Here is a 9,336-nt window from a genome sequence, read left to right on the forward strand (position 1 = left end):
CAAAACGTGTGTGTGTGAGGGGGAGACCCATTGGGGAAATAATACTGAAAATGGGTCCCCAAGGTGGAAAGAGCTGTCAAAACAGAAGCAGAACTGTTGCGTTGTACTGATAGTGAAGGGAGATTTGCAGGTTGTGTGGGAAATCCACAGGCACTTACTTCATTTTCTTTGTGCTTCTAATTTTAATTTCTTTTCAATCCAACATGTGTGGAATAATTGTGGTTTAGAGCAATGTAGTCTTGGGAACCTTAGGGCTATACTTAATGTCCAAGTTTAGGGTTTAGCCAAACATAGCATACCTGGAAACTGTCCTTTATTTATCGGTAGCTAAAATAGAAGCTGAGTCCCAGAAGTGACACAAACACATCTGGTGCCTGTCTCAGGCCTCCTTAGACCCTGGGGTGTTGATGAACTTTGCCCTTGCCTGCTTAGGCCTTGCAATCTCCTCTCCGTTGATATCCAGGGATGCTGCCCTGGTCCTTCTCACACTGGCCCTTCTCTAGTTGTTGTCCCAAGTTATCAGTGACTGCATGTCTATGATTGACTTTCAGAGCTGAGCTAGAGGCATTCCAGCAGCTCCATTCGCTGTTCTAAACATGGGTAACTGAAGAGAGCTCAGTTTCGAAATATCCACTTAAATTGTATTTCATCTGTGCTCAAAGGGAAGAGGGAGGAAGAATCAGTCTGGTTTGGAAAAAGACACGTACCCTTTTCCCACCGTGTAGTAATCAACTACTGTCACTATGTACTCTATTCCAGGCCCTAGCCGTGGAACAGAGGAGGGAGTAGGCCAGGATGGAGGGTACCACTCACTATCTCAGTGTCTCAGAGGCCATTAAAAATAGTGGAGTGGATTTACATCTGTAAGCAGTGGTAGGTCATCCCTCATTTCCCACACATTCTTGCTCTTATAGACAAGACGGAGAATGCTCCAGTGTAAGGTGTGTGTGCATCATGGGAAATGAAAATGATCCCTTGGGTGCAAAAAGAAAATACTAGAGTCTCTATTATATTTATTTAAAATTTTCTGCTTTTGTGTGCCTGTACACAACGCACACTGTGCATTATACATTATTATATTGGTAAATTTATTTATTTATCTATCTATCTATCTATCTATCTATCTATCTATCATCTGTCTATCATCTCTCTATGTCATCTGTCATCCAGCTGTCCATCCTCCCCGGAGAAACCTTGAGCAGCATTTTGGAAGCACACATCCATTCCTGGGAGATTCTATTTCAGTAAGTTTCAGGGGAGGCCGTGGAAACTGTAGTTATCTGACTCATTCATTTTCCTCAAGCAACCTTTCTTAAATGTAACCTTACACAAAATCCTAGCATGTACACCAGATAGAGATGGGGCCACTCTTCCGAAGGAGGCTGGAGGCAAGGGTAAAGGATGGCCTAGCCTTCCTTTTATTCCATCTGCCCTCTGCTCTCCTTGGTCTACACAAACTCTAACCGGGAAACCACCAGGGCAGCTCCTGAAAAATGAATCTTTGGGGGTTAACTGTTCCATGTTTGAAGCTGCACTAACAGAACATGCCCCCCCCATGTTTGAAGCTGCACTAACAGAACATGCCCCCCACTTCTCAGGTTTGATGTGTTAGACGGTTCCCCCCAGCTGGAGCCCTCTCCGTCTGTTCTTAGGGCCACGTGCTCAACGCCCTCTCAGAGCCGGGGCCCAGCGAAGGCACTGACACACAGACTCGACCCCCTCTTGAAATGCCTTCTCTAGGCCACTTCCCACCATCCCATGACTGTTTTGCTTTCTTAGCACAGGGACGTCCCCCCCCCACCCCCCAAGCAGTCAGTGCTCGCGGACTCACGAGTGTTCACGTCCGTGGCAGAGGATGAGCAGATTGCTGCTGCAAGCACCTCTCTGGTCTTATTTCACATTTGCAGTGAGCTCCCTCGGCATAAGGAGACTCTGCTTAAACAACATGCAGCCCCATATCCTCGGGGCACCTCACCTTTTAGCTGATTCAATTATGCTTACGTACGGTTATAATTTCCTTTCTGATTTTGCTGGTTTAGAGATGGCCTATTTTCCAAGGGCAGTTCACACTGTCATTTATAGAGTTATGCATAACTGTGAGGGGCAAAACTGCCTCACAGAATTAGGGGGAAGGTGGGGTGTCGCAGATACAGATACACAACCCAGATCCCCCTTCAAGGAAGGGCTCACAGCCCAGCTACTGGGACGGTAGCTAGCTCACAGTCTCCTCTGTGAGCAACCTTTGAGCCAAAGCCACACTCTGTTCTGAGTGGCCCCAGTCAGTAAAGGAACAGGGCCATGGAATAGCGACTTGGCCATTTCTGCCTGATGAGGACTTGGATCCAACTGGTGATCTTGCTCTAGAGCAAACTTTTGGGCCAACAGAGACAGTATCCCCATAAGGTGTCTTCCTCATGACCATTCCTGCTTCCTCACATTTCTTCCTATGTGCTACTCCCCCCCACCCCCATCCCAAACCTTTTGCCCCCTAATTCTATCTTAGCATCTTCTTCCCAGAGAACTAGAGACGGGGGCGGGGGGGGGGGCAGGGCAGCGAATGAGAACCAAATACAGATTGCAGCATTCTCTTAGATTCCTTAAGTCTACAGCTCCCAGCCCCTGGGTGTGAATGGCCCTGGGGGAACCTCAGAGTTATTGCCAGGGGTCTGCAAGTATACACATGTGCCTGTGGCCTGAATATATATGTTTATATATTTTGAATAATATATGTGCTATTTTTGAAATATATGAATAACAATTCACTAAAACTTACTTTTTACAATAGTGCATTTTTAGATCACTGGACACTAAGTTACACACACACACACACACACACACACACACACATCAAGGGAAAGTTTTTGCACTGCAGAGGAGTCCTCGCTTAAAAGGCTGAGAAATACTGTTTAAGATGATGTGGCCCTCTTAACTGGGACTTTCCCATTTAACTTCTAAATAAATCTTGAGAAAAATCTGCTTGCTGCTCCAGTTAAGCAGCTCTGGTTTGACAAATAGTGCTAGCCGAGGGTACTAGAATGGCCAGTTTGAAAGGAGAATGGGATACTGTGTCCTTTTGGTACAATCTCCAGCCTCCTCAAAATGTGCTTATGTACTGTCAACGCAGGATCTTGACCCTCATGCTTATTTATAGAAACAATCAGGTAAAAAGTATTTGGCTTGGGTGAAACATTTTTGTTTGTTTTGGGACAAATCAGCATGCCTTGACATTCAGTAGTTATCTTTAGAGAACAGGTACCACGCAACTTTGGATTGCCGTTTAGGTAAAATCTTACATCTCCAGAAGACCAGCCATCCTGTCCTACACAGAATATGGAGAGTTATTCTAAGAAAAGAGAGTAGCTGAGTAATATTCCATTGTATACATAAACCACATCTTCTTTATCCATTCATCTTTCGTTGGACACCGAATATTACTCAGCTATTAGAAATGACAAATACCCACCATTTGCTTCAACGTGGATGGAACTGGAGGGTATTATGCTGAGTGAAGTAAGTCAGTCGGAGAAGGCCAAACATTATATGTTCTCATTCATTTGGGGAATATAAATAATAGTGAAAGGGAATATAAGGGAAGGGAGAAGAAATGTGCGGGAAATATCAGAAAGGGAGACAGAGCATAGAGACTCCTAACTCTGGGAAACGAACTAGGGGTGGTAGAAGGGGAGGAGGGCGGGGGGTGGGAGTGAATGGGTGACGGGCACTGGGGGTTATTCTGTATGTTAGTAAATTGTACACCAATAAAAAATAAATTAAAAAAAAAAAGAAAAGAGAGTAGCTTGTCCAAAGTCACGCAGGTAAGTGACACACATCTTTCTTTCTTTCTTTTTTTCTTTAAGATTTATTTATTTATTTGAGAGAGAGAGAGAGGGAGAGAGAAAGAGAGCACATGTGAGCAAGCAGGGGAAAGGCAGAGGGAGAGAGAAAATCCTGAAGCAGACTCTCTCCTGAGCATGGAGCTCACTATGGGGTTCCATCCCAGGGCCCTGAGATCATGAGCTGAGCCAAGATCAAGAGTCGGCCACTTAACCATCTGAGCCCCCCAGGTGCCCCAATACACATCTCTCTTAACAGTAGACAGGAACCAAAGTATGGATTATGATTTGAAAGTGGTCAGGAGTTAGCAGCTGTAACAATCAGGATATAATGGACCGTGTTGCTCTAACAAATCACACAAAGATGTTAGCAGATTAACATGAATGAAGCTTATTACTTTCACCCAAAATCCATTGTGGGTCTGGATGGTTCTCTGGGACATCACATGATACCTCAGGAATCCAGGTGCCTTTAGTCCTATGACACCTCTATTTCAACAAATGACTCACAGTTTCCACAACAGAGGGAGAACATGCTGGAAGGTCTCTCGCTGAGAAACAAATGCCTTAGTCCATACGTGCCACACATGCCGTCATCACATGACCCTGTCTAAAAGGACAGGATTGCTGCATAAAAGCAAGCATGAAAGAGCCCTGCTACACAACCTCCCAGAACACCAGAAAATTCCACTAGTTATTAGTAGGGTAAATTTCAAAATATACCTGAGAAACCTGATTAAGTTACTATCACCCGGCAGCATATAAGCCGTGAAATAGCTTATCAGCTTTGGTTTAGTCACTAGTACTTTGCAGGAGTGAACAGCCATAGGGGAAACACACTTTATGATCCCTTCTTATCAAAAACAGCACAGAGACGGGCCAGGCAGGACAGACAGGCAGTGTGGAAGACACTGGAGAAGCCCTGGTTCTGGGGAGGAAGGATAGTTGGGAGCTATGACTGTCTGAAGAAGACTTTCCAAGAGAAGAACAGGCACCGAGAGACGCTAGAGCTGCCAATGACCAAGGTCTTTGTGCTCACCGGGTTGCCCTGTGTTGCCTGTGAGAGCAAAATACCTTTCCATTGTCTGTGGGTGTCATTTGAATGATATTAAGTCTTAGCAAAGCTTTGATCATATGTTATTCATAAGTTCTTGTCCGACCTGACTCCCTCCATAGCCTCCGGACACCGCTTTGAAAAGAACATGTCGCTGGCCGAGGCCACTGGGTTTCCTGCCACATTTGGATGTCTGTCGGGCTGTGCAGACCAACATGGCAGGGATACACACTGCAGAGGGAAGTCAAGTTTGGTTTCAGCATGAACTGATTAGATCCTTGACATTTTCCAGGCTACTCCTTCTGTTGGCCTGGCACCCACAGGCTGAGGTAAGCAGCCAAGGCTGGGGACTTTGTTAGCATTTTTGAGCTGAGTGTTTACTCAAGTCCTTGAAGCCATCTGGGATGGGCTTGGACATCTTCTCCTTTGAGTTCTTGCACCTTTTCACTCTGAGCTGAAAATAATTGTGAAGAGCCACTTCTGCCGGTGGTGGGTATGGGATGTTTACTCTCAGACTAATGAGTGTTACAAATGGGGGTCAGATTAGAACAGAACAAAGCCTCTGGGTCTGGCCAGTTGATTGTAGTGGATTTTTTTTTTTCCTTTAAAAATGGGCCAACCAACATGTGGCTTTCTAGTCTGGAGGGTGACTTCAGAGTCAGACTGTTTGAGTCCCTAGGCTGACTCAACCACGTACCAATTATGTGGTTGTAGGCAGACTACTTAATCTTCCTGAGCCCCAGTTCCTTTACCATGAAAATGAGGACAATTGCATCTACTTGAATAAATTTGAAATCCACAGAGAGCATACATATGAACTGCTGTTGCTTCTGTTGTGCTGTAAAGAGATTCTGGGAGAGAGGTCTGATAACTTGACACCTATGACCACCATTGTAACCATCAGTGATAATATCCTATAGGATTGAATGTGACATTCCAGCACTTACTTCAGTTTCCATATCCATAAAATGAGACCACGGTTGCTGGCTTTTCCTATCTTAAGGGATTTTGAGGTGCATCGAGCGAAGTAAGAGATGCTCTGAAACCTAAATATATGCTATGGAGATGAGAGATCTTATCCACGCTGTGCAAAGGAACAGCAGCAGTGGCCATGGTGGTGGTAGGGGGTCATGGCCCATCCCATGCCACCTATGTTGATGTTGCCCCTGCAGTTACTGTGACAGAGGAGCCAGATTCTGTTGAGATGGGTGAGGCTAGTTCTTTCTACACTACCTGTGACAGAACCCGGTGTTGTCGAGAGCACTGCTTTTTGACATCCAACACCTCTCTCATGGTGTCCAAGGCACTTCTGCTAGAGGTGGTCAATCTCTGAGCTTAATGCCAGAGCCTGCTTTCCAGCTCAAGGACTATAGGATGAGCAAAGTCAGGTCCGACAGCAGCAATACGAGAAACGGGTCCTGGGCAGACCCTCACTCCCTCTCCTCTCTGAAGGGTCCTTTCGAGATGAGTCACCTGGCTGCCTGTGGTTAGGAAATAGTACGAAGCTTGCATTCGTAGAAAAAGGAAGGGGGAGAAAATCACTGATGCTTTCATAAAACTGAGCATATCACAGCTCCTGTTTAAAGGTGGGGGGACTCACTTTCCCCTAAGTTGAAAGTATCTGGGCTGGGACATTGGCGTGGAGGAGGCGGAGAGAGAAGTAGACCTTCCATTCAGAGCCAGACAGAGATATGCATATTTGCATATTGAAATATTTGAGGTTCTCATCTGAGGTAGAGTTCTTTAATTCCAAGCATAGAAAAACCTACTTTGGCTAATTTAATCAAAAAACAAATGAAAAGTTACACACACACACACACACATATTAGGCCACAGAGCAACTCATAGGGTCAAATAAAAAGCTGAAAGGTCTGGCTTCGTACAGGCCAGGAAGCTGGGAAGCAGGTCAGAGAAATGCGTGGACTCCCCGTTGGCTGGAGGTCCCTTAGGTCACTTCACTCAGGATCTCTCTTCCCTGGGGAGAGTTCATTGGCCTCACTTGGTGACATGCCAACCACTTGACCAGCAGGAGGTGAGACACCTTGCCTCAGGCTTTGTTGGGAGGATGAACAGAATGCTGAGCACGCCGTAGAACAGATGTCTGCGACGGTCTCTGCGTTTCATCATCAGCCTCGGCGCTATAATTAGTTCCCTGAGGCTGCCTGGATTTGCGTTCGTCCAACTGGAGGCCACATGTTTCTGTTTCAGAGCATCCTTGATCCCATTCGCCAGTGTCAAAAGTGGGTCTCAATCTTCTCACCCAAGACAAGAGACCTGCCTTGCGTCTGGCCCAGCTAGGGAGCAGGTGCTTGGGCCTTCCCGCAGAGTGCTGCCCACCTTGCCGGGCGCTCTCCCTAAGAGCCCCTCGCTCTGGATCCTAGAAGCTTGGGCCTCGAGGCCCCTGGTTGCCCAGCCTAACCGTTGTTTAAACAGCGAACTAAAAATAAGTGTCCCCAGGACCGTTGTGTTGGCAACGACGGTTGGCCTGCCACCTCCCCACAAAGACACTTGTCATTTGGAGGTTTGGAAAAGGGAAACACTTAAGTGCTAGTTTATCAGCCAAAAGAGGCTACGACAGAAAAAAAAAAAAAAAAAAAGACAAAAACCCACAACACCCGACCCACCCACAAACTTCTGGTGAGAGTTTCAACTTACGGGGGAAAGTTTAGCCTGTTATAAATTAAAGCCATAAAGATTGTGCTTTATTTACACATTTGTGGGGGTCTGGGGGCGGGGGAAAGGGGGATGATGGGAGACCACAGCAGCTGCCTTTTAGATGTTTCCAGGGAAATGTTAAGAGACCAAAAGTGTTTTTTGTTTTTTTTTTTAAAGTGTGAGAACACTTGCAAAAAGCAGAAGAACAAAACAGAAAAGTCTGCAACGATGTGCACCTTTCATATTTCGGTGTGTCTCCACTCCTGGCTATTACAGGAGGAAGAGCTTGGGGTCAATGGCACGGTGCCCACCTTGACCCCTTTCCAAGCCCGTCCTATATCTGCTCACACTTGGCAACGATGCCCACAATAAAGTGAGTGTCACAGGGCAGCTAGCATGGTTTTCACGCGTGCTGTTCACTGGCCGCCTTTATGCACTTAATTGTAACGTGAGGCTTTCCCCAGGTTTTGGAAGGTCTTTGCCAGTGTCGTTTTAGTGGCTTTGTCATAGTTCATCAGATGGCTGACCCGTGACCTACGGAAGCAGGCCCCGGCACTGGACAGGAGGTATTACAAGGCCTGCTACGATGGACAGGACATCTTTGTGCATAAAGCAGAGCTCCGGCTGCCAAAGAGGAGTCCGGCCGGGCCACCTGGTGGGCGTGGTCTCCGGACTGTCCCCTCTCCCACTGTTAAAAAGCAGTTCTTAATTGAACAATGATCCATTTCGTGGGTGATTTCAACCCAACGTTTCTTCGCTCTTTCCCCTCTTCTCATGTCTCTCGAAGTTATTTCTCAGTTTGTTAACAAGCATACCGGAAAATTAAAAAGAGGACAAACTTTGTTTTAGGTACTTTTTTTGCTAATAGAAAAACAAGTGATGCGAGACTGTAAGAGCCAGGGTGAGATTTGTTTAAGAAAATCAGACAAGTCTAAACGTTGCCTCTAACCATATATTAAGTACTCTTGTATTTTCTCAAAATACATTTGACATTGCTATTGTTTTACACGTTTCCGTCAGGCACAAAGTAATTGTGTGCATGGCAATAGCAGTAAGAGCTCTGACTTTCAGGCAGAGAGAAGAATTTACAAGCCCATGTTCCTCTAAAAACAGCTGACCTTCCCCTCGTAGACGCTCCTGGGGGCCCAGATCATAATGTTAGTCCTCTTTCCTACTTCATTATAGCTAATCACCCACACACACATTCTTAGAGTATCTACTAGAACAATGATCAAAGCAGTAGCAAGAACTAGCGTTAACTGAGTGCTTACTGTATGCCGGGTGCCGGTCTGAGTCTTGGGTGGATGGATTGATAAGTTTAATCTTAGCAGAGGGAGCGTGTCTAATGCAGATTCAGTGGGACTTTCTGAGAAAGTGGCAGCCACGACCCCAAGTGCAGAGGAGCATGGCCTCTTCTCTCTGGCTGGGGGTTAGTTAGAGAGCAGGCCTCAAATCTAATAGAAAGCATCTTAAGCAAGAGACAAGATCAAATCCTTATCTTAAGAAGATCATACACATTTTCCACTTGGAGGTAGATTGCAGGTGAAGCAAGGTGTGTGCTCAGAAGGCGCTGCTGACGATGTTGAGGCAATGGATGGTGGTAGCCTGGACTCACGGGCTGCTGGTGGATATGGACAGAAGTGGATGGACTCGGGGTGCACTTTGGAGGCAAAATTGATAGAACTTGCTGGTAATTTGCAGAAAGGAGGTAGGATAAGGGAGTAATAGAGGCCGAGTGCTGGGTTTTTTATCTGAGCACCTAGCTACTGGCGGTGCCATACTCTGCAATGTGAA

At 46.1% G+C, this 9,336-nt stretch overlaps 1 long non-coding RNA gene across 5 annotated transcripts in view; it reads left to right on the forward strand.

Annotated features, from left to right (window-relative positions):
• LOC144292770 (uncharacterized) overlaps positions 1-8,384 on the forward strand; it is a 45,151-nt gene extending 36,767 nt beyond the window's left edge. For all 5 annotated transcript variants that reach the window (XR_013360124.1, XR_013360122.1, XR_013360123.1 and 2 more), the window contains 3 exons: positions 1,171-1,244; positions 5,010-5,216; positions 7,720-8,384. This is a non-coding gene — a long non-coding RNA (uncharacterized LOC144292770). The remainder of the gene's footprint in view (positions 1-1,170; positions 1,245-5,009; positions 5,217-7,719) is intronic.
• The last annotated feature ends 952 nt before the right edge of the window (positions 8,385-9,336 follow it).

Source organism: Canis aureus, chromosome 21 (assembly GCF_053574225.1).
Source record: "Canis aureus isolate CA01 chromosome 21, VMU_Caureus_v.1.0, whole genome shotgun sequence".
NCBI classification, from domain to species: Eukaryota; Metazoa; Chordata; class Mammalia; order Carnivora; family Canidae; genus Canis; species Canis aureus.